Genomic DNA, 25385 nt, shown 5'->3' on the forward strand with positions numbered 1-25385 from the left:
TCAGGACAAAAGCATTTCACAAAATATCTGTGTTTGACACACCAGAGTATTCAGAAAATAAAACATTAACAGGGTTTATTCATTTATTTTTTTTCAAGTTTGGCGGGCCGGATTAAAACATTTAACGGGCTGCATGTGGCCCCCGGGCCGTAGTCTGCACACGCCTGGTGTAACAGTAGCCTACTATACGTCCAGTGGAGTTGTAATTATTATATACCGAAATTCTAAGCCACGGTGTATGTAAAAAGTATTGATGGCTTGATGAAAATAAGTAATGCTTAAAATGTTAAAGTAGATATTTTTTTCACTTGACTCACGCGGAAAAGTCTATATGTATACAGTAGCTGCTTGTCAATGGCAATGAATGAGTTCAGAAAAAAAAGAATCAGCGCAAGTCACCTGTGTTTAGTAAGAGCAGAAATGTACACTAATTGTATTATGCAATATGTGTTCCTGCAGTTATGCAAGTTGCATCAACATATATTTGTTGTGTTCCAAGAAGCATGTGTGTAGTTGCTTTTAATTTGCTTTATTTACAATGAGCACAGTCGTAAGATCACAACAGCAATGTATCTCTCTTGGTCTCAGTTCTTCTTTGTGTTTTCTCTCTGCCCCTCATCTGAATTCTCCTCTCCATATCTCCTCTCCTCTCCGCTCCTATTAGTGGAACAAATACACGCACACAAAAAAGAAAGAATTCTCAGTATATTTGGAAACATTTTTTGGGGAGTTTAAAACTTTCAGCTACTTCCTGTTATTAATGTAGAGTGTTGCAGTTTGAGACACACAGATGAAATACATTTAAGGGGTACACCTGGCTTATATCTGCTCGCTGACTGCCCAACGGTTGTACACTATATGTGTTCCTACGCCGTTAGAATGATGGCCGAACGTCGACATATGATAGAAATTGAATGAAATGAAAAATAGGATCAGCACCTGCAAACATTTTTTCTTCCTCTGTGCGGATCATATTTACACGTACTTGTAGTTGAAGCGCCAATCACAAATAATTCAGTCATAGTAATAATGGGCCGTGAGAGATTTTGTTTCGTATTTGAAGCACCACGTGCGCATTGTGTTGCTTGGCAACCGTTTCCGAAGCGTTCAATTATGAGCAATGTAATCTTATTAAATATCTTTTATTGTGTATATTTAAAAATGAGTGCAAAAACCCTCTTCAAAGTAGCCAGTAGATGAGCAGCACACACACACACCCCCGCACACACACGTCACTCAAAAATCACCATTTTCATTTAATGTGTGATAACCTGAGGTTGTGTAATAGATATTTCAATAATTTGGTGCTCGTAGTTACCAAGGTCAAAATGGAAGCAAACGTTTTTAACCATTCAAAGATGAGGACATACTGTAGTTCCTCCAGCCAACATTGGTGTGTGCTCTTCAACCTCAACTCGATTTGAAGTTTTAACACGATTCCCACTTGGTTTCCTCTGCGACTGCAGGCCAACGGAAGTGAAGTTAAGCTACTCAAACATGAACGTGCTGCATGCAAGTCCATTGAATTTAGTGCAAAATGGAAAGTTTCTATGAGCTATTTTATAATGTTAATTATTTTTTTTTTAGCTTCAAAATCTCATCTTACTTCACAAAACATATCCGAAGTGGTATCAACGGTAACTAATATCTCCTTTTTTTTTTCTAATTAGCAATGTTTGGTACATTTAAAGATCCTTGGTACACATTTGGGACTGTGGTTACATATACAGATTCTTTTTACACATTTGTGTATTGAAATATGCATTTGTAAATAGTTTTGATACAATAATGGCCCCATAGAAGGGATTTTGATTTTTGTTTAGTTTTTGGCTTTGTTGTTTTTCGTCATATGCCCATCCAGTTGACCATCTTTTTGAATTGAGAATTATTTCATGTGCCAGGCTGATTGGAAGTTATCCTGAAAAGAACATTTTAATGCATATTTTTCACTCATTTACTCCCTTTCCCTAATCTTAACCGTTTTAATTATCCTTGCCATTCCCAACCATACTGTGCAGTCAAGATGAAAAGTGATAAAGCACTTTACCTGACCCTCATAAGAATGCACTTGAGTGCATGTGGCACAATGATGTCGTTGCAGATTCCCTTGTTATCACCAGGCCCAAGTAGACTAACAATTTAAGCAGCCAGATGATGTCCTCACTACATCTGCCGGGCCCCGCCTTCTTTCAAGTAGTAAACACAAGACCAGAGATAAGGATGCTCTAAACTGCAACGCTTTGTTCTAACTTAGTAACAGTCAGCAACATTGTGTATTGGATTTGTCCACCTAATCGGGGTTGGGAATCAGCAAGGAATTGGAATGTTATTGATTTGAACATGGGGCCCTCAATGCCGCCACAAACACCTGATAGGATCTCTTATTTACCAACTAGCCTGATGACTCACCGACAACTACCGATAACACTGACAATGCCCTTGAGTTGCTAATGCCGTACAATCCAGCAAGTACACACATATATTCTTCTATCTGTATCTGTATTTAAAAGATCCCTTTGCTGCCATTCAAAAGATTGGCCGGTGATGTGATCATGAATGAGTCATTCAGTGCCAATGACACTTCCAGAGTGCGCTTGAAAAAAAGAAAAACCTCTTTTAAGTCATCCTACGCAACAAAGAGAAAAGACTTTTGCATCAAAAATTAGACTGATCTATTCTCTGCTAGCCTAGTACATTAATATGAATTTCCCTTTATGCTTAGGGAATCCTAATCAGTTCCCAAGCCAAGAGTCATTATAGTCGCATGACAATGGTGAGATAACATAGATAAGATATGCAGAGGATAGAAATACTTTCATTTATAGTCTCGGAGCTTGACGCCTGGCGATACCTCAATATTAATATAACTATACCCTGATGGAGTGTAAAGAATTATCTCAATGTCTATTTCAAATTAGAATATGCTTCATTCATGCATTTTAACATTACTTCATTGGACTAAAAGCCTCTCAAATATAACATGTGTGAGGCAAAAGTCAAATTAAATTACATATCATATGTATGGGGATTTTCTTTAATTGTGTGGTGAAGATGTGTTGATTTAACGCCTTTGTGATTTTCATCTGTCAAGTTCATGAAGTCACTGTCTGTTATATTAAATCAGTGAGGTAAAATCAAGTCAGTTAATCACAAGAGCGCATTCGTAAAAATGAAGATGATGTTTTGTATTGGTGCTGGTCAAATAATTAGAATCTCAATAAAATTGCTTAATTTCAGTAATTGCATTCAAAAGCTGTGTTTTATATTATTTCACCACATACTGACGGGTATTTATTTTATGTATTTATTCATCAAAAAGAAAATATATACATATATTTGTTGGGAAATCTTTGCAAACATGAGAATAGGTGCGACTATAGGCCAGACTTGGTTTTGGGACGCGCTGCCTTCGAGCCAACGAGCATACATCTGTCGCTCTGTCTATGTTGCTCAAGTTTTGCAAAATGCGACAAATTCCCATCTGTCCAGCATCGAACAGTATTCAGCAAATGAGAGACATGCTGAATGTCTTTGTGCACCTTGAACTTTTCAATGTTTCATGCAGGAGACTGCAAAGAACAGAAAGAGTCGGTTTATCTTGCAAGTTTATTTGGATTACTTGATTGCTGTGTTTGATCATTTCTGTGCAGCAAGTCTGTATTGACTGACTCCGAAAAAGATAGTTGTCAGGATACCTCTCATGCAAAGTATGCATCCCAATGAAGGAAAAACAAAATGAAACGTAAAATGCAGATGCATTTTTACGGTCTCAGACCCCTTGGGGTGTATAGGCTATAGATGGAACCTTGAAAAAAAAAAACATAATTTGATTTATTTCATTTAGCCTTTAACCAATATTAAGATAGGAGATCCTAACAACAAACGGATAAAATACAATGAAAGTGGTTAAAGGCTTACATGTTATTATTATCCACCCGTCCTGTGGGCTTGTACACGGCCTTGACTGGCCCACGCGCTCGGTCCTGATGACTGATGTAGACTAGAAGCTAATTTCGTTTTTTTTCCCTGTAGTCATGCATTATTTAAAAATAATATATACATTATAAATACAATACGTTCATAAAGCAATTGTGTGTGCAGGGTAAAAGGAAGCAGAAACAAAAGTTGCTTTTACAAGCTTTTCTGTTGCAGGTCCTTCCCTCTGGAATGACCTCCCATTAAAAGTTAGGCAAGCTCCCTCTCTGTCCACTTTTAAAACTTGTTTGAAGACACATTTTCAACTCTACATGAGACTTTCGCTGTTCTTCTGGTATTTACTGTATATGTGTTTCTGTGTTTTAGTTTGTGTTCTAATTTCCCACTAATTTATATTACACCATATGGAAAGCGCTCTGTTACAGCTCCAGCTGTTGTGCAATACGCTGTATAAATAAAGTTGTATTGTATTGTATCTCTGTGTAGGCATATTATTTTATTGATTAGCTGTATAGGTGCTGTCATGAAAAATAACAAATTCCTGTGAATTTATACAATGACCTACAATGAGTAGAAGCATCTATGACAGAGATAGAAATGATAGACAGATGAGATAAAAGAAGATAGAAAGATGGCATGTAGCCTGATCGATCCAAAGCAACATAAACGTTTTTTGTAGGGCCAGCATCATTAACTATGATGAACCTTTCCACATTCAATTTCATTTTTAGTGTACACAAGGCACAATATTATTCATTTTCTTTTGTGTCCTGCATCCAACTCTGGGATTTAACCATTCAGTCGTTCATTTGGGAGTGCAGAGTGATGACTGATGAACGAAACGTCCAAGACGCAAAGGTAGCTTAACACCCCTGTAAAAGGTAAGGGAAGACGGCATACAGGTCAGCCCCATGTCGTAGTGCAAGCCGCAACATTCATGAGCAGCTGTGTACTTCTCGATGGTGCGGTAGCTGGTGCGGCAACAAGAATAAAGCAGGCGGTTGCTATGTCGTCCATTTATCCGTCCATATAAACAGGTAATGACCTGCTTCTTCTCTTGTACATGTGGTGCGAATGCACAAATAAAAACATGCGATCAAACTTGCGCGAGCCACGCTATCCCACAGTTCATTTTGCGTATCACATCTTCCTCTTCACAATACTCCACAGATTTTTCATATGGTTCGGATTTGCCAAATTTGCTGGCCAATTAATGGTCCATATACCAGGTACTAGTAGCTTTAGTGCTGTGGGCAGTTGTGTTGTAAGAATACCAAGCTTATGACTTTCATACTATGACTGGAAAAAGTTTCTCGACACTAGCACTCAAACGATACAGAGACAAAAAAAAACAAAAAACAATTTTAAAAACAAAATTATATCTGCCAACTTAATTTTATTTTAAAAAATGATACAAAGTTAGTATTTAGAATGCAGTTCATAAAAATAAACCTAAAATTTTAATTATTTTAACTAACTAACTTTAGATCAGTTAAATGTGGATAATTTCACACATTTTACACAATACTGAAAATTCTATATATATACAGTAGAGTATCAATGTATTAGGGCAACTAAATATTGTCATGTATTATTTCAGCATTTGGGCAATATAAAGTCTCGCTAACTATTTAGCATTTGACATCCCAAACCAGAAACTGTCATGATTTGGCAAGGAGGTTTTATGTGGTGTAGGAGGACCCAAACACAGGGATATGAGAATGAAGTAAAAAAAAATTAAAAAGGGCTATTCAATTTAAATAAACAGAAAGGCAAACAATCACACAGGGATTAACAAAAATACTAAAGTACAAAACAACATGGATAAAGTAACAAAACAAACATTAGCAAAATACAATACAATATTTTTTTATTCATATAGCACATTAGCTGCAGCTGCATAAAAATCACATTCCATATGGTGTAAAATAAATTAGTGGGAAATGAGAACACAAATTAAAACAAATAAACAATAGATACCAGAGGAACAGCATAACTTCCACCTGACAATGACATAGACTCTGAACAATTAAAACCCGTGGGGCACGGGCAACAGACACTTGACAGTAAACAATGACCGAACAAGGACTGAAAGGAACCAGGGAACTAAATGAAATCAAATTGACGAGACAACAAGGAACACCTGGACAAGACACAAAGGCTTGGAGGGATCTGATTGGCTAACACTGGGGACAGGGATGACAAGCAAACATTTTTAAAATTCCAGTATAAATATCCAGACGCTGATATTTATTTATGTATTTCTTTACATGAGAAGGATTTAACCGACAGACGATGTAGTGGCAACTCTTTCGGGTTTACTTGCCACTGTAGGAGCGGGTGAATAATAACCAGTCTGACGCGACAAAACTTCCAACTCAGGATCTTCGTTTCACAAGTTTACTAATATTTCCAATAACTCAAATATGACGTGGTCGAGGTCGTCGATCAATGTGGCTAGAGGTCGCTGATCGTGGTTGCAGCTGTCGGAGCTCGTTGACCAGCGTCGGTGTCGTGGCTGTCGCCGTGGCTGTTAGAGTTCGCTGATTGGCGTCGTTGTCGTTCGAGTTCGCTGATCGCCGTCGTTGTCGTTCGAGTTCGCTGATCGGCGTCGTTGTCGTTCGAGTTCGCTGATCGGCGTCGTTGTCGTTCGAGTTCGCTGATCGGCGTCGATGATTGAAGTTGTTGATTGGAGTCATAGATTGGAGTCGTACAGAAAACTATGTCACCACCACCTGACCTTCTGAATGTGTGTGTTTTTTCATGGCATGTCACATGACTACTATTTATTATTATTTATTTATTAGTTAATCAATACCGTTTCTAACGCACGCAATGCTAAACTAAATTTTCTTCTTTCATGAAATAACATTATGCATCTCAATAATGTTTAAAGGATAACAATAATAATGAATTCAAAATAAGAAAACATTTCTCAATATGGCTCTTACAGACGAGCTTTTGCATTCTGTGCGACACCCAGTTTGGGGTGTACCCCGCCTGCTGCCTGAAGACACCTGGGATAGGCTCCCACACCCCCCGCGACCCTTGTGAGGACAAGCGGTCCAGATTACGGATGGATAACATAACTGGAGCACTCAGCAACAATCAAGTCCTTTTTGTCTTTGGCCCAGGCGAGATGCTTCTGACGGTATCTCTTGTTCAAGAATGGTGCGACACACGGAATGTGACAGCTGAAAACCAAGTTTTGCATACGCCTGTGCATGGTGGCTGTGGAAGCACTGACTCCCCCACATTTTTGAAAGCCGTTTGTTTCACAATCGTCCCCACTGTGCGATTATTTGTGTTGCTTGTTCACTTTTTTTTGCCACAACCTTTCCTTCACCTCTCTATTCATGTTTTTTGCTATGACTTTTTGTTTCTTGCCCTCCTTGTGCATGGTGTCAATGGTCATTTTTTGGACAACTGGCAGGTCAGCAGTCTTCCCCATGATTGTGTAGCTTTCAGAAATAAGAGACCATTTAAAGGCCTAAGCAGGTGTTTTGAGTTAATGGGCTGATTAGAGAGAGGCATGAGGTGTCATCAATGTTGAATCTTTCCACAATATTCAAATTTTCTGAGATGCTGAATTAGCTCATTTCATCAGTTGACAGCTATAATCATCAAAATCATTTGAATATCAATCTGTGTGTAATGAGTGAATGTAATAAACAGGTTTCACATTTTAAATGGAATTACTGAAATAAACGTTCTCCTGACATTGTAATTGTATGACCATTGCTTGTACAATGCAATAATACAATACAACTTTATCTAATAAACACATATACAATAGATACCAGAAGAACAGCAGAACAGTGATTCATGTTGAGTCGAAAGCTAAAGAATAAAAATGTGCCTTCAAATGAATTTTAAAAGTGGACAGAGAGGGGGCTTGCCGAACATTTAATGGAAGCTCATTCCATAAGGAAGGACCGCAACAGAAAAGGCACGATCCCCCTGAGGTTGCGATTAGTCCTCGGCACCTGCAGCAACATTTGGTCCACGGACCTGAGGCAGCGGGCAGTTGCGTAGGGGTGGAGGAGCTCAGAGAGGTACGCTGGGGCGAGGCCATTTAAAGATTTGAAGGCAAACAGAAGTATCTTAAAGCGAACTCTAAAGTTCACTGGGAGCTAGTGAAGAGAGGCCAAGATTGGGGTGATGTGATCCGTCTCCCAAGCTCCAATTAACAGACAAGCAGCAGCATTTTGCGCCAGTTGGAGGCGCTTGAGGGAGGACTGGCTGACTCCAAAGTAAAGTGCATCACAGTAATCTAGCCGAGTTGTAACAAAGGCATGGATTACTGTTTCTAAGTGCTGCTGGGAAAGAAAGGGCTTCACTTTAGCCAGCTGCCTAATATGAAAAAAGCTGGATCGAACAACAGGAGATGAAGTGGTCACCTCTTTGCAGGATTAACAAAACACAACAACACAAATGTAATTTCAGCCTCACACAGTGAAGCCAATTACTTTGATTTTGCTGTCAACTGAAAACGTGACAACAAATAAACATGAGATAAGAGATCAACATGTAGCTGACTATAAGTTAGAATGTTCTCCATGTGCAAGGGTGGGTTGAAGGCTACATATGTGTGATATGAAGTCATCCATGGTAGGCTGCAGCTTTTCAATGATCCTGAAGAAGTTAAGCGGTATACAAATTGAATAGGTGGAAATTAAGACGCTGGATACAGGAAAAAAAATAAACTCTCAAATATTACCGATTAGAGTACCGTCACAAAATTGTGAAAAAGTTCCATGTCAGCTACGGAAGCTTGGTAAACATAGGTACACATTAACCTTTGATGTAAACGTCATCCAATTTCTTGTCATTTGATGACACTTCATTGCATTGTTGCATGAAAATCATCCATTCCTCACGGACTCAAGAGGCACTCACTCAGCAGCACAACATGTGGCAAATCTGAGTGATCCCCAATGTGTCGGGTGTTCACTTGCCCCCTCCCACTTGGCTGTCATTCATCTGTGACACCTCTCGTGGCACTTTCCTTAATTGTTATGACAGCCTCCAACTTGGGAACGTGAGGAAATCAGCATCCACCTGGCTTTATCAGGGGAAAACTCTTTATCCTTGTTTGTTCTAAAAGACAAGACTCTGCCATGCCATTAGGACGCTAACGTTTTCCTTTATGTGACTTTAATTGAGGCAGTTAAGCCTTCCTTTGAGTAATGTAGCTATTTAATACTTGGAGCTCACAAACATCTTTCTCCATGGAATATTATTATTCAGTAGTAACCCATGGAGCAGAAGGGAAGAGAAAGGGCGAGGGAAAAATCCTGACCTTTCTTTCCGGCATCTGTAGAGTGTGAATGTTATCATCTGTGAGCAGCAAGCAGACGCAGCTTTCGCCTTCATACTCCGAAGCACATCCCGGATCTACGAGCGAGCTGTTGGTATGGGCCGTGTATTTAAAGTGTGTACATATTGTCACATGGGTCACGTGATGAATTGATGTGCATTATGCCCTGCCATTTGGCATGAGTGGAATGTGTTTGTATAGTTTGGAGTGAGATTGCATGTATGCATGTAGGCATAAGGAGCCATTGTGAGTATAGAAGGAGCTGCATACGTACATATCTTATACATACATATTTGTGTTGCACACTTCTATAAATTGTGTAAGCACGTGTATTATGGAGACACAACTAAGGCAGATAGACTGCCTCTATCCTACCTTGCCAAGCAGCCTGGGGAACTTGTTGGAACATTATTTATTTGTATGGTCAAGTTGGATCCTGACGGTTGGATTTGACAAACGGATGGTGACACCTGAGCAGCATTTTAGTGACTGCTGCCACCACTTTTCACCTCACTTTTCCAGCAGGCCACGTACTGTATATCTCTGGCTGATATGTAATGGCCTCTAAAGTCAGAATTGATGTTATCGTTGCTCTAGGGTTGCTTTGCGAGCCAGTTAATAGGGTTGTTAACCAAATGTGCCCTCGACAATACACCTCACACACACCTTACCTCCGCTGTACACTCCTTGGGGAAATGAAGAGTTGATAACACAATTTAGTTCCAGAGATTATTTTATTTAGCCAGCCCATATAGATTTGGCGCCACGTCTGAGGAGTAGATTGTAAAACTATTGCTTTATTTATTTCATTTCATTTTCATGATAGAGAAAGTACCTCACTCCACTGATTGAGTAGTGGCTTCATTTAATGTGCCACGACTAGTTGTAACTTTCACGGACACTATTTTGAATGATCGCTGCTTTGTAAGGAGGAGTCAAGGTTGCATTTCTCTGGAATTTGTACTACTATACAGAATCACCTCTGTTGCATAGCTACTAAATCCTGTTGATCCTTCCTTTACACCTGACACTGTGTCACACATTTTCTTTTAGTATTTTTCAAAAATGGATATTCCCAAGTACTGTCTACATATATATATATATATATATATATACTTATATATATATTCATATATATACTTATATATATATTCATATATATATATTCACTCAACAGTCAATTTTGACACTCATTTAAAGAAATAAATGAATAAAAAAAATTGATCGAGCTTCCACCAAACAACCGATTCCCGTCTTACGCCGCAGAGAAATACAACCTGTTTCCAGTTTACAGCAGTGCATTACACATGTTGCCGATGTTGGTTATATAAAAAACATAACATACAATCCTGCTGGTCACTCGAGGGTGTCCCTTGTTCCCTGGCTGCATTTCTCATCTCCTATTTTCTATTTTCGATATTTTCTGGTGTGTTGAACATTGTATTCCTCAGGTTGAGAGAAGCTGCGAGCTAAATCTGAACCTGTTTCCTATTCAGTATTTGTTTCTCTGAAATATTGAGAGCGTTGCAGTCCCGCTTGTAAAGGAGCAAGTGTGATGGCGTTGATGACAGGTGGTGCGTGACACAAGTGTGACTGCCCTGTTATCGTGTCACTTCACAGCACAGGCATCCCAGTTGTCATCTCAGTCAAGGCATCCTTTTCTATTTTTCTTTAACCTCTTCAAGATTACATACGCTTGGTTAGGTGTATCTGCCTGGCTTTTGCCACATAATGAATTACATGATCAAAGAGCTTGACCTCCAATCGGAAACAGGTGTAGTAGTCCGCATAGAGCTTGTAATTCTGATGTTCTAGAAGCGTGGAGGCCAGCTTCGTCACCTGACAATCCAAGTTCAAATATGGCTCGATTCTTCCTTAACACCGCCTATATCCACATCCACTGATGAGACAGATAATGGATACAGTTTCAAATACAGTGGAATCTCGAGTTATGAAGGACCCTTTTTCAGAACTTTTCAAGTTACGTACATTTTTGTTGAAAATGTATCCAAGTGTCGCGCTCGCCGGTCGGCGAGGAGTGGGGTGGACCCAAGAGTGTGGGGAAGCCAGGCATAAGGGTAACTTAAATGGAATTTATTTAAGAAATCAACGAGAACAAACAATGCGGCCGGGTGCCAATAATAACCAGGGCCAACTAAACGTAACTGAACAGGCCCAAATGACGAGGGACAAAGACAGTGAACAAAACACGGGGGAACGAGAGCGGGAGCGAAAACAAGGAACAAGGACAGTGGCAAATTCTAGGGATCGTGAGCGTGAGCATGAGCATGAGCATGAGCATGAGCATGAGCATGAGCATGAGCATGAGCATGAGCATGAGCATGAGCATGAGCATGAGCGAGAACGAGAACGAGAACGAGAACGAGAACGAGAACGAGAACGAGAACGAGAACGAGAACGAGAACGAGAACGAGAGCAGGGAGCGGCCGTGACAGTCCACGAGGGGAAGCAATGTTCCGACACTGAGTAGTCGGCATGGGTGGTTAAATAGTCCAGAACTAGGAGTGCAAATGGGCATCAGGTGTGTGAGGTTAATGGGGAGCAGGTGCGTGGCTGGTGGGGACGGAGTGCTGAGGGGAAACGCCCCTACTCAGCTGACAGAAACCAAAAACAACAACAAAAAGGCATGGGAGACGCGAAAACAACAACAAACCCCTGCCATGACCGACACGGGTCATGACACCAAGTTGTTGGGCAGGTGGTGTATCGCTATTTTGGTGATTTGATCAAAGTGCGGGAATACAGATTCTGAGCTCAGTGGATGTCATCTTATTTCATTCAGAAATATGACCACAGCATGCATCAATCCCTCAGACTCATTGTAGAAATCCATGAATTTAATTAATTATTGTTATTATCATATTTAATATTTTTTCAAAAGCACCCCATGTTGAAACACGATCATGGGCAGTGGCTCGGCATGAAAATAGATGCCCATGTATTCTACCTGTATGGGCCTACCTGTCCATATGTGAACACAAGAGGAGTCTGATGGTGTGATGCGTTAGGTCCTACCACACTCACACAGTATTTCAAAATTACAATAGAGACTTATTATCACATCAAAATCACATTTAATTGTTCCTTTTTCACAATAACTAAAAAGATACATGTTACAATCATCCCCCAAAAAAGATTTATTCTACTTACTTATTGAATTCAGAAAAAAAACAGTGCATTGAAACAAAGAGATGAGTCTGAATTAGAGTTTACAGCTTGTGTGAGTTTGTGGTCTGAGAGCCGGACTAAAACCACATCAACAACCGTCTTTCTAATTTATATTACACCATATGAAAAGCGCTTTGTTACAGCTCCTGCTGTTGTGAAATGCGCTATATAAATAAAGCTGTATTTTATTGTATTGTATTATCATGCTATAACATTGCAAGGTTCAACAATAGGAGCCACTGGCCATGAAAATGTGATCTTTTGGGAAAAAAATGTTTTAGGACGCAAACCAGATGTTGTAGTTTTACAATGGTGGGTTGTACAGCACTGTAAAAAAATGGTACGTGATATTTACTTGAAAGAAATCGAGTGACGTTTTTTCACTCAGACATTTTAATTAAATTTTACTAGAAGAGTTTTTGAGTAAATTTGACAAGTTTATTGAATTAAAAAAACACTCAGGGAAAGTTATTTTACTTTTTCACATAGGTGTTTTCATACACAAGGACACTATGTAATGTGTTTGAGAATTGAACCGACAACCTCCAGACTTGGAGACGGCTGCTCTACAACCGAGCTATGGCTCTGCGACTTGGGGAGCGTATATTGCTGGTATCTCCAAAAGGAGGCCAAAATCTATGCTTTGGAGGTAGGATTCCAAGGTTTGAACGTGACACCAATAATATACTAATGGAGCGTAACAGTAGCAAGGCCTCTATGTAGAGTGGCTGTTTCCCGACCTTGAGGTTATTGGTTCCATCCTCTAGCGCTTTGAGCTCCTGGTGTATGTAATGTGTGTACAAAAACACGGTTCAACCTCAGAGTGCCTTTTTAAATTTAATCAACTTGTAAAATGTACTCAAAAACTCTTCTTGTAAAATTAGCTTAGAATTTTTGAGTGAAGAAACTTTACTAGGATTTTTCTAGTAAATATCACTTCCAATTTTTTACAGTGAGTATTAACACACACCTTCCCAAAAACTGTGAGCAAAGATTGGCCTACCATGAAATCGCCAATCATCATTACTTATGTGTGTCTATCACCCCGCCCCCTTGCCAAAGAAGGCCATTAAGAGGGGAAAAAAACAGCAGAGTGCATAGAATTTGTAAGGCGCCACAATTCACTGTAACAGAAACGGCTGTTGTTACATTTGAAATTAACTCGATTCCCCGTTACCGACAACAATAACTGATTTAGTAATGCTGTTATTTCCGAAATTACTGTGGTCCTCAGTTTTATGTATACATTACATAGATTTTTTGCGGGGGGTCCATTCATATGGATATTTTATCCATTTGGAATTCATATGATGAACGTCTAATGGGATCAAGGTAACGACGGAAGACATTTACTATAGCTCACCTATCCTCAATGTAAAAAGCCGGTGGTGGTGGGAGACATTAGCTGCTGGCAGCACTTAAAGCAGAAATATTGCAAAGATGGCTGTACCTTTAATTCTCAAGTGCCGTTAGTCTGCGCAGTACATTGCCAACTTGACTTTCCTTGATGCTTTCCAAAGTATGATTACACTTGAAACATGAATATATTTAAATATGAAAGCACTAAAATTGAAATGAGATGATTGCAGAACTGAAAAAGAACATTTTCTTTTGTTCATCAGAAAGCATCACCAGAAGCACATTACGCGACATCACTTTGAAGGAAATTGTTATCTTTATAAAGTCATCACTACGACTACTGCTTGTCTTATACTCAATCTTTGCATCCATAATGTGCAGTGCCAGCTCGCCGATTAGGCAATAACAGGCAAATACGGAGTGCCTCGGCTTCCAGGGGACACCACAAAATTTGGGGAAATAAAATACTTTAAATAGAATTAGATTTTAGAAAAATGTTATTGAAATGTTGTGATAAATCCCACATTATTTATATGCTTGTTGCAAATAGGTTTAATTCATTGATGGTGATTTTTCAATCTAAGTCTCTCTAGAGGCTAAATCGAAGAAAGTAAAGTGAGTGTTTTGTTTTGCTTCTCTCCCGATGCAGCTACTCACTGCTCATGCGGTCAACATTTTTCTGTTACAATTAGCCTGTAGTCCCCTATGTATTTTGTTGTGTGGAAATGCCAAAAGGTGAGATTAATTACTTCTACCTCATTTGCGTCACATCAATTTTTGTGTGCATATTATTCAGTCCAATATACGAGCTCTGTGTTTCTCAGTAAAATCTCACGGCTCACAGCCAAACAATAATTTCACAAAAAGAATGTCAACTGAAATAATTCTGACCTCTTCTCATTTTCTCAGTTGACTTGCTCCATCTAAAATATTGACTTGTCTAATTGAACAGAAAGTTGATATACCCAACGAGAAACATGCCTTACTCAAACACAGGTTGATTGTACCTTCTGCCATCAAATGGAACAGCAGTTAATTATTCTGCTTGTCTCTATATGGTGATGACATAACAAAATGTACAAATATGTATTTGTAATTAATCAAATTTTTTAGGCAAATTGGCCTCCTCACATAGCTTGGGCTCTTTTTCCACTTTGGAGTTGCCTACGGTCAGAGACACAGAGCAGGTGTAGGCATACTTATTGCCCCTTGGTTTATATTGGGGTTCACTTTGGTGGACATGAGGGTAGCGTCCTGGTGCTGGAAAGCGCTCCTTCTGGCAACTCCATCCATTGAGGCCACCGAGGCGGTGTTGGAATTTAGTCAGCAACTAAATGTGAATTACTAAGGAATAAACCCTTTATTAACTAAACATACTCAATGCATGTTCAAAAAGGAAAATGTTCAAATAAAGACTCAACAACTGATCCATTTTGATCTCTTCAATCTCTGGAGTTCAGGACATTGTACAAGTCAGATATCAGTTTAGTGGATTGTAGTATGCCTTATTGAATATAATGAGCTTGATTGAGTTTCCTGAAACTGTTTCTCATGGTAATGTTTGAGCAAAGGCCATCTTTTTATTATTCATACAGACTCTTGTTCATGAGCCACCATTAAGCCGCACAACTTATGTTCCAGTATTTTTTTGATTACCTTAAAGCTTCCATCATCACAATGGTACCCTAAAGTATTATAAGCATTGAAATCATCACAACAACTTCACATTGTAGTAGCTGGCAGCTCAAACAGTTCCGTTTAATTTAAATCTTGTTTTCTCAATGTCAACCTTACATGGAGGTTGAATGGGGGGATCCATAATGCAGGCAAGTGAGGCAGGAGTAACTTAATGGGAATTTAATTGAAGAAACAAAAGGCAAACAAGGAACTCGGAATAAACTAAAACATCATAAGGACAAAAGGAGCAACGAAATACAAGGATTTAACTTAACGTAAAGCTGCGAGACGGGCAGGAGGACAACTGATGAACATCGACAGAGACAAGAACCGAAAGGAAACAGGGAACTAAATACAAACAAATTAACGGGACAACGAGGAGCACCTGGACAAGACACAAAGAGATGAAAGCAGCTGATTGCTTAACACTGGGGTCTGAGTAGATGAACACAGGTGGAAACAATGAACATGATGAGACACACCAAACACAAGGTAAAAACATTAAACTAAATACTAAACCAGAAACAACAAAGACAGATCATGACAGTCAACCATTAGCCCATACCTTGGCCATATTTTTCAAGCCGTCACTTATTTCCTAATTTCTCCAAAATTAATGTGTAAAAAAGATAATTTGAGTTTCAGAATCAAAAAAATATATAAACTGAGCATGTTAGCTGGACCGATATTTTAATTGCATTTGTGAATAGGCAGACTCACTGACCTGTATGATACAGAGCAGTATTGGGCAGTTCACTTTGCTTTTGTAAAGGAGCCGATGGACTGACGATGACGCTGACTAATGATGAATGATGAACCGGCAATGTTTTCTGACGCACCTATCTCTGGTAGTTTGCTGAATGTGTGTTGGGTTAAAATTGTGTTCCACATTGTTAAAGTGAAACCTTGTGACAAATATAATAACCCCCCCCCCCCCCCCACCTACTGTAGGTTAAGAAAAACATTTCATGGCATATCACCATAATTAACCATATTGGTCTTCCTGGTAAAACTAATCTTCGTATTCATCAAATGAAAGTACTGTGTTACTAAAATGAAAGTGATAGAGGAAACCATTTGTAATATTAAAAAATCAATTGAATGCAGCCGGGAGGCTACCATTTGCCCTTCCCTGGTCTAAACCTAGTGCATGTTCCCAGATAGATGGATAGATAGATAGATAGATAATTGTTATGGATATAACAAGTTGAGAAGTGTTGTACATTGGGAAGAAAAAGATCAAATGGTGTACGCTAATGAGCCTTGTCAACGCTGTTTTGACAATAAACAAACAAATATGGATGACAGATGACACAACGGCAGCACTCAGCTCCATCTGTCAGGGAAGCCACCTGTCAACACTTTCCGTTTTAACTTAAGGAATGCACTGCTGCGCTTACTCGGCCTCCCTCTCTCGCAAGCCGTCAGTGTTTCACTCTTTTTCTTCTCTAAATAAAGGCTTGAGCTTTTTACATCATCATGGAAAGTCATTACTTATTATTTTTTCCACAATCTTTCTTCCCACACTGACACTGTCACTTGCCAACACCAACCTCAGCTGTTGCTGGAGAAATGATGAATTGTGTTTATGTCTCACTCTCTACCGAGCCTGTGACTAAGAGGTGGCAGTCAGAGTGAGAAAAAAAAGTAGACATCCTTAATGAATGCCATTGTTTTGTCATAATGCAAGCAACAGAGTCACTACTCTCAGCCATTTTCTGTGAAAATGGTTGTAACATTTGCCATAATTATAAAGACCGCTGACTCAGATAACTCATGGAACAAAAAGCTCTCAATATACAGGGAGGGGCATGGCATATCTGAAATGTTTTGAATAAACTCAAATTAGTTTTGTGTCATGTGATAAATAAAGCTTTTCAGAATGAACAATGAAGAAAATGCATTCATTTGTGTTTGCTCTTTTTTTCTGAACCTATATATTGTCTTGCCCTGTGCCTCACTGCAAAAGCTGAAGGCAACTGCTGATGGATAAATGATAAGTAGGACCGTGCTGGTTTCATCATCATTATTTTACTTAGCTGAGCAGACTACAACATGATATCCATTTCACCTCAAAAGAGCACATTTGTGCCAATAATTTGAGGAACAGAAAACTCAGACACAAGCAATTATGGCTCTCTTTTTAGATCACACGGAAATGGACCACCTCCCATAACAGATTGGCAGTCAAATAGCATAAGTCGCCACAAGAACCAATATGCTCGTGTATCGCTGGCTTCGGCCACAAACCGTCATGGTCTGTGTTTGTTGTTTTTGGTTTAATATTTAGATTCATGTTTTTCCTTGCGTTTTCCTTTGTGTTGTGTCGCTTGTCAAAGCTGATTGTGGCCATCTGTGCTTTGTCATCCCATTCCCTAGTGTGAACCAATCAGCTCCCTCTTGTCCAGGTGTTCCTCGTTTTCTTGATAATTTGTTTGTATTTAGTTCCGTTTGCTTTCACTTCTTGTCGTTTAATTGTCCATACCTCCTGTCAAATGCCGTCCGTTCCTCAGCATGTTTCAGTTTTCATAGGTATTGTGTTTGTTTTGTTACTTAATCCTTGTTTTGTACTTTGATATTCTATTTTTTTCCAGTGCCTTGTTTGCTTTATTTATTTATTTTTTGGTTTTCTTTACGTTAGACACTCTTAAATTACTTCTGCCTCGCGTCCCTGCATTGAGGTCCTCCTTAGCCTCCACAAAAACGTGACAGAAACCTTGTTCCTCCAAAATCGTCACTTTTCAGACAAGTACAGTATAATTACATTGACCAAAATAAAAGTACTCCTTCAAACAATTATGCAAGTAAAAGTAAAAATGTACAAGTTCTTAAATGTACTTGACGAGTAAAAGTAATAAGCACTTTTTCACTTTGTGATGTACTTAATTTGCAGACACTAAATTTGAAAGAGGTTGTGGGTTTGATTCCGACTCCAGACTTCCTGTGTGCAGTTTGCGTGTTCTCCCGGTGCATGGTTGGGGCTTCCTCCGAGTACTGCGGTTTCCTTCCACATTCCAAAAACCTGCATGGCAGGTTGATTGGACACTCGAAATTGCCCCCAAGTGTGAGTGTGAGCACGGATGGTTGTTCGTCTTTGTGTGCTCTGCGATTGGCTGGCAACCAGTTCAGGGTGTCCCTCGCCCACTGCCCCAAGATCCATGCCCGCCTGCTGGCCGCTGTTAGCCGCCGTCGGCCTCCTGAGAGTTGACACGACTTTAGCGAAGCAAAATGTTCGAAATATAACCAGTCGGGTTTGTCATGCTCTTGTCTGCTTCAGCCTGTGTAAGTGGAGAATCAATCAGCTCGGTATTTTTGATTTTGTGGAGGTGATCACATGAGCTCACGTCAATAAATCCAAACTATTGTGCAGAACGTTTTTATACTTTCACAAGTTGAAGTAGACAAGAGTAGTATTGTGCAGTTGCATTTTGGTGGCGATCGGTCGCTGCTGTTGGCAATAGAACTGACAATTTGAGCAATATTACCTTGCTTGCCTACCTGCTGTGATGTAGAAGCCGAAACCGGAAAGAAAATAACAAGCTCCATAAGGGGGTGTGCCAATTTATCATAAATCTCATCACAAAAAAAAAACCTTATATCACTGCTGAGTCTTTCAGGGCGGTATTTTAACACTGCTGTCATTTTTACATGCAAACCTATCATACAAGTGTTATCGTCAATCAAGTGTCGCTTTAATACATTGGGTCCTGCCTTTCAGAAAATTTGTGAACCAGGAAACTACCCTGATCTGAAATTCCAAAACTAATAAGCCTATGCTTTAAATCTGTGTGGTCCACAGTATCAAATACCTTTGAGAGATCAATAAAAAGTGTAGCACAGCACTGCTTTTTATCAAGAACAACAAGTAATTGTTTGATCGCTTTTTTTGTCTCACTAATAGTGCTGTACTTTTTCCTAATGTCGATAGCAGTTTTGATAGAAGCTCATTTGAGTACAGACTGTTTTTAAATTGATCATACACACATTTGACATTGGCCTGTACTTAGTTCAAATTGTTGGACCAACTACTTTTAAGAGAGGGACAACAAAAGCTGACTTCCAAACTGAAGTAATTTCTTTGGTGTCAATAGATAGATTCAAATGTGTTGTAAGAGGCTGTACAATAAATAAGGCTCTATAAAATGTCGTCTGTGAGTTTTGAGAGCCTGAAAAATGAACTTGCTTCAAAGTTCAAAAAAAAAAAAAAAAAGACAATTCATACAGTGAGCCACAGGTGCAGCTCCTGTCGAGTCAGACAAAGAAGCAGATGACATAAAGTGATTGTTAAAGCAATTTAAGACCTCAAGCCTGTTATAAACGAGGACTGAGTCTTTTAAAACTAAAGTAGGAAAAACGTCTGGGCTTCGCTTCACACATAACGACTTGAACACTTTCCAAAATGTCTGTAGATTTTTAAGGATCCCAGTGTGACAGAGAAGTAATACTCTGATTTAGACTTTGTAATTTTTTATTGTTTAAAAATAGACCAATAACTGGCAGGATTGACATTTCTGGCTTTGCCTCTCACCGATGAATGACATTAGACAATGATAGAGAGAACCTGGTGTTTTCGCACACCTTCACTCGGACTTTGCTGAGACGAGCATGTTTATTTACAATTCAAAAAGTTTTCCTCAAAGACGGTCCAAGCTGGGCTCAACATCTGACAACAGACTTATTTGTTCCCATCCCACTTGCAAATAATGCCTGGTTTACATTTGGAAATGTTGGTGTCTCTGCAAACTGTACACAATGGTCAATCAAATCACTTAAACACCCAAAGATGACATTTCTGAGAAGTATTTGTTAAAATGAAGTTGATTGGCGTGGATTTTTCAGCTGTAATTGAATTTGTACAAAAGATGCTTTATAGGTGGTAATGCTTCCTTAGTGGCAGACGGTGGTGTATAAAAACCCGCTACATTTATGGGGAGAGACTTTGTTTTTCCGCTTTCAAGGCCAAAAATTCAGTTTCTTTCCAAATGGACTTTGGAAGCATCAAATCTTGATTTAAGTGGATGCCCACACTACCAACAATTTGGGGCCTGTCAGTACAACAAACAAAGTATCCAATAATATTGATGTTATCATTTGTAATAGATTTGACTATATTTATATATAAATGTGAAGTTTGTGATTTTTTTTTGGAGCATGTACAGGGGAGTTATGAAGCATTTCATCTTTCCTGGCGAAGGAAATATGGAATACAAAGTTTGACACCCCACAACCAGCATATTGTATTTAAAAAACGCAAACTTTTTTTTTCTGTGCTATTGTCCCAAGTCTTGAGATAGTACAGACTAAGTTTGAAGGGGTGAAGCGGCGGTGGTTCAGAAGTAGAGTGAGTCATCCAGAAACCGCAGGGTTCACTGTTGGATTCCCTGCTTTGTGTGAGTCATGTGTTGTTGTGTCCTTGGGCAAGACACTTCACCCACCTTGTAGCTCGTGTCGCTCGCACTAGTGAACAGGTGTGTCGTTTGGTGGCGGTCGGACAGTGGCAGCCACGCTTCTGTCAGCGTGCACCAACACAGCTTTGGTATTTGAGTATTTGGCTTCTGCTCATTTATTTATTTATTTTACGTTTAAGAGTACTACACATGTTTTGTAGCGGTGCGTAAACCATTCCGGGGGCTGTTAAACCTCTGTCAGGGGCACTATAGAACCATTATTTTTTTTTTCACCGGGACCAATGTGCATGCAAAGTTTTTTTTTTTTTTTTTTTCATGTTTAGGCCTTGAAATATATCATTTATTTTGGAAAGAAATAAAAAAATATCAATAGTAGTAGTAGTTATAATAATAATAATAATATTTCCTTCAATTACAATAGGGTCCTCACGTCGCTCGCTGCTGGGGCCTTAATGCATTGAAGATTATGAAATAAACTGAATATATATTATTTTTGGGATGATTACAATTCCCTTCAAAAGTATTGGAACAGCAAGGTCTATTCCTTTGTTTTGTTGTGTACTGAAGACATTTGTGCTTCAGATCAAATGATGAATATGAGACAAAGGTTAAGAATCCCATCTTTTATTTCATGGTATCTCCATCTAAGATAAAAACAACTCAGGGCTCAGGATCTTTTCTTTGAAGGTACCCACATTCCAAGTGAGTAAAAGTAATGGAACATTTGACTGATGGGTGGTTTGAAGTTGCTCAGATGCTGTCTTTTTAGATTGACTGCTTAAATATTAGAGAGTGTTTGTATTGAGCTTGCGGTTTCAACTTTGGAATCTGTATTTGCAGTTAAGCAAACATGATAACTATCTAGGGAACGATAAAAAAACATTTTGAAGTTGAGAGGGGAATAATTGATCAGAGCTATCACACAAACATTGGGCATAGCCAATACAACAATTTGGAATGTCCTGAAAAAGAAAGAAACTATTGGGAAACAGAAATGGAAAATGTTGCCCAAGGGTATCAGCAGCACTTGATGACATAAACTTTGTATTGATAGCTGTGAAGAAACACCCAAATGCCAGCAAATATTAGACGTTATTCACTTTAATTTACTAATATCAGTTCCAATATTTTTGCTCACTTGAAAGATGGGTGGCTTCAAACAAAACATGCTCTGTCCTGAGTTTTTAGCATATATGGATGTGAATAATATGAAAGCTGGGCAATGAACTATGTCTCATATTCATCTTTTGTTCGGACGCCTTAATATCTTCAGTATACAACAAAAACAAAGGACTTCACCTTGTTGTTCCGATACTTTTTGTGGAAACTCAACGCACAAAATTGAATAATCATCAATCACTTGTCATTATTGTAGGGAATTAACTATGCAAATGATTGCAACAATTATACTCAGTCAGAATCACTATTTTATAACTACACCAATAGTCTGTGTCATTACATTGGCTCCACCTGAATAGGCTCCATACGGCTGTTTGCATACTGCTCAAAGTTCCAAGCGCAACTAGAATTTTGCATGCCCTGTTGATATTCATGTTTGTGTGGTGCTGTTACAAATTAGTTTGACATGCCTCCAATACGGTTCTGGGCAGTAATGTAAAGTGTTTGTTTACGGAACAGATGTGTGACTAGAGTGTAAGGGAGTTAAATGAGCCATCACTTCATAATTCCAGTTTGCATGTGTATGGCCTGTACTGAAAAAATCAAAACCAAATATGAATACATGCTAACTTCCATCCATCCATTATCTTAACCGCTTCTCCTCACAAGGGTGGCGGGGGGTGCTGGAGCCTATCCCAGCTATCTTCGGGCAGCAGGTGGGGGACACCCTGAACTCGTTGCCAGCCAATCGCAGGGCACGCATGTTTTTGGAATGTGGGAGGAAACCCACGCAGGCACGGGGAGAACATGCAAACTCCACACAGAAAGGCAGAAGCCGGAAGCGAACCTTCGCACTGTGAGGCCATGGTGCTAACCAGTCATCCCACCGTGCCGCCTGTACATGCTCACTTTATTTTTTTTTTAATCTACTATACTGCATTTTACACACATCTTGAAAGTCTCGTTTGAGTTGTCTGAAGGCAATTGGTACTACATTTTCTGCTGTATCATTTAAATGTAACGTGGATTTCTCCCAACCCAAATCACCTTTTCATTCTTGATGTAAGTCATTCATATGGTGCAGATTTTAAGTGAAAAAGTAATACAACTAAAATTTATTTAATACTACGAGGTGGATAATTATTACAACATATACAACAAATAAGTAGTATTGCTCACATCCAGTGATTATAGTAGCGTTGTCATTTATACCCAGCGCCGCTTTAAAATATTCCCATTTTAATTTTATGGCTGACAGCAACATAGATCTCCTCTGCCATTCAGAGGAGTTTAATTGGTATTCGTTTTGATGTCTGCTCAATATTTTTCAAACTGTGCACCCAGTGTGTGTAGCTGTTTGACTTCAGTAAGAGCTTGTCAGATTAAAGCGTTATTTATCAGAGTGGCACCACAAAAGTCCCAGTGCATTCAACACGTCTTGCTTTTAATCCAACAGAGTGAATGAGGTCCTGGAAGGCTACAGAGACTCTGAGGAGTAATGAGAGCACATATCTGCTTTAAGCCGATAAATCAGATTAAAGTGTGTGCATATGGCAATCTTAAACTTTGTGACAGGGTGGCAAACATTTTTAAGTTGTTTGGGGGGATTTTCCAATTCAGTTTTTTTCTTCCCCACGTGCTCTATTCTTTTGCATTCTTGTATGCAGTGACTCTTCATATACTGTTTGAAGGTTTGCTGTCCACATTTGAAAAATGATTCTTTAATGGGTTCATTAAGTGTACTTTTTTTCTGTTACAGCATTGATCTTACTAAAATGTAGAACAGAACAGTATTTCTACATATTCTGCATTGTTTACAATGTTCAGATTCTGGAGGTGTGTATACGCCCTTTAACCCTTGGATGCATGACCTACCAACCAATTCACACTCTCTTCCATGCGTGGAGTCAAATTAAACATCAACATTAAAATCAATGTGTTTTTGCAATACATTTAAAGCATCTTTCATTTTGGTTCAAGATTACCGGTATATATTTGGTTTGACAAAAGAGTACAAGGAATTTAAGTTTTGACATGTTAACTTTTTATTCACATTTTACCAAATAACCTTCACTCATTAAGCTGTCAAAATATGTTAGTGTGTGGCTCTGTCTGTAGGAGGACAAACGAGAACATCCAATAGGTCTGGACACCATAACACTGTACGCACACTGACATAATCTCTCATCTCACCGTGTGTAGCTGTCACAAACTACTTACTTCTTGCTGTGACTATTGCACACGGTTTACTGCATTTCCAACAGTAATTGTTGGCTTTGCGATCTTTGTTTCTTGGACACAATTGGCACCTCTTTCTCTTCTGCTTGCCCTGTGTGCTTCTCTTCAGTGGCTGGATTGCAGTGATTATTGTCCCTCCACAACCTCCCATTGCTTCAGTGATGTAGATTGGTTGGTTTGGGTTACCTTCCAGTCGACATTTCATGTGTGGAGTCACAAGCTACTTTGGGAGTTAGGGGTGCTGAGCCTTGAAAAATGAGTAGGCATTCACAGTGGCGTTAATCATGTACCAAAGCACCTTCGGCCACCTCTGCTTCTGGCACTGGCCAGTGTAGTTGCCAAACATCTGGTCCACAGTATCTTCTCCTCCTTTGGTCTGGTTGTAGAAGAGGATCACTTCCATGTGTTTCTTTTGGCTGTTTTCACCCACCATCTTGCTGTAGTGCATTGTGCTAAGGAGCAGAATATCATTTCCTTTATTTTCTCACATAGTCAAGCTGCCAATGAACCCAAACTCAGTTCTGTGGACCTCCCTGGACCTGGGTTCCATCTCCAGGTGGACAAGAGTCTGGGTCCTCGACATCTGTAATGTCACATCCTGAGTCAATGTGTCTGATGGATCATTCGTAGGGCAAGGTCCATAGAGATCCTAGCTGGCTGCCTCACAGCCATGTTACTAGAGATACATTTGTGAAAAGGACAATGTTTGAATGGCACACAAAACTATAAATCATATGTAGCTTTGTAAGTAAATGTACGTGCCTTTATATGCAAGGCATAGAGGTATGTACATACACATTATAACGAGCCAAGTAGGGCCTACTTTGTACCTGACATGTTTATGCTAGCTAACAATACTGTTCGCTAGATACTACTTACATGTTTGTTTCTGTGTAAAAATGACCTCATGGGTGATGCGTCTGTTGTTGTAAGTGGGGCGGTAAATGTATATTCACTGTCAGAGTTGCTGGGAAACAAATGTTCATTTTTTACCCCGTTTACAATAATGTCAATTTCTTATAATGGACGAAAAATCTAATAAAAAATTTCTAATGGCCTCATATCATAAACGCATTTTATGAGGAATACTTTGATTATGAAAGTATTTCAACTTTTAAGATTAAAGATTTTGAACACTA

The 25385-nt window shown here is 39.2% G+C and overlaps 1 protein-coding gene and 1 pseudogene across 1 annotated transcript in view; one reads left to right on the plus strand and one right to left on the minus strand.

Annotated features, from left to right (window-relative positions):
- unc5db (unc-5 netrin receptor Db) overlaps positions 1–25385 on the plus strand; it is a 208739-nt gene that overhangs the window by 99452 nt on the left and 83902 nt on the right. The gene's annotated exons all lie outside the window — the stretch shown is intronic.
- LOC148344700 (uncharacterized) lies at positions 13012–24796 on the minus strand (annotated as a pseudogene).

This window comes from Idiotropiscis lumnitzeri, chromosome 1, assembly GCF_059441095.1.
Source record: "Idiotropiscis lumnitzeri isolate Australia: NSW breed Sydney's pygmy pipehorse chromosome 1, RoL_Ilum_1.0, whole genome shotgun sequence".
NCBI classification, from domain to species: Eukaryota; Metazoa; Chordata; class Actinopteri; order Syngnathiformes; family Syngnathidae; genus Idiotropiscis; species Idiotropiscis lumnitzeri.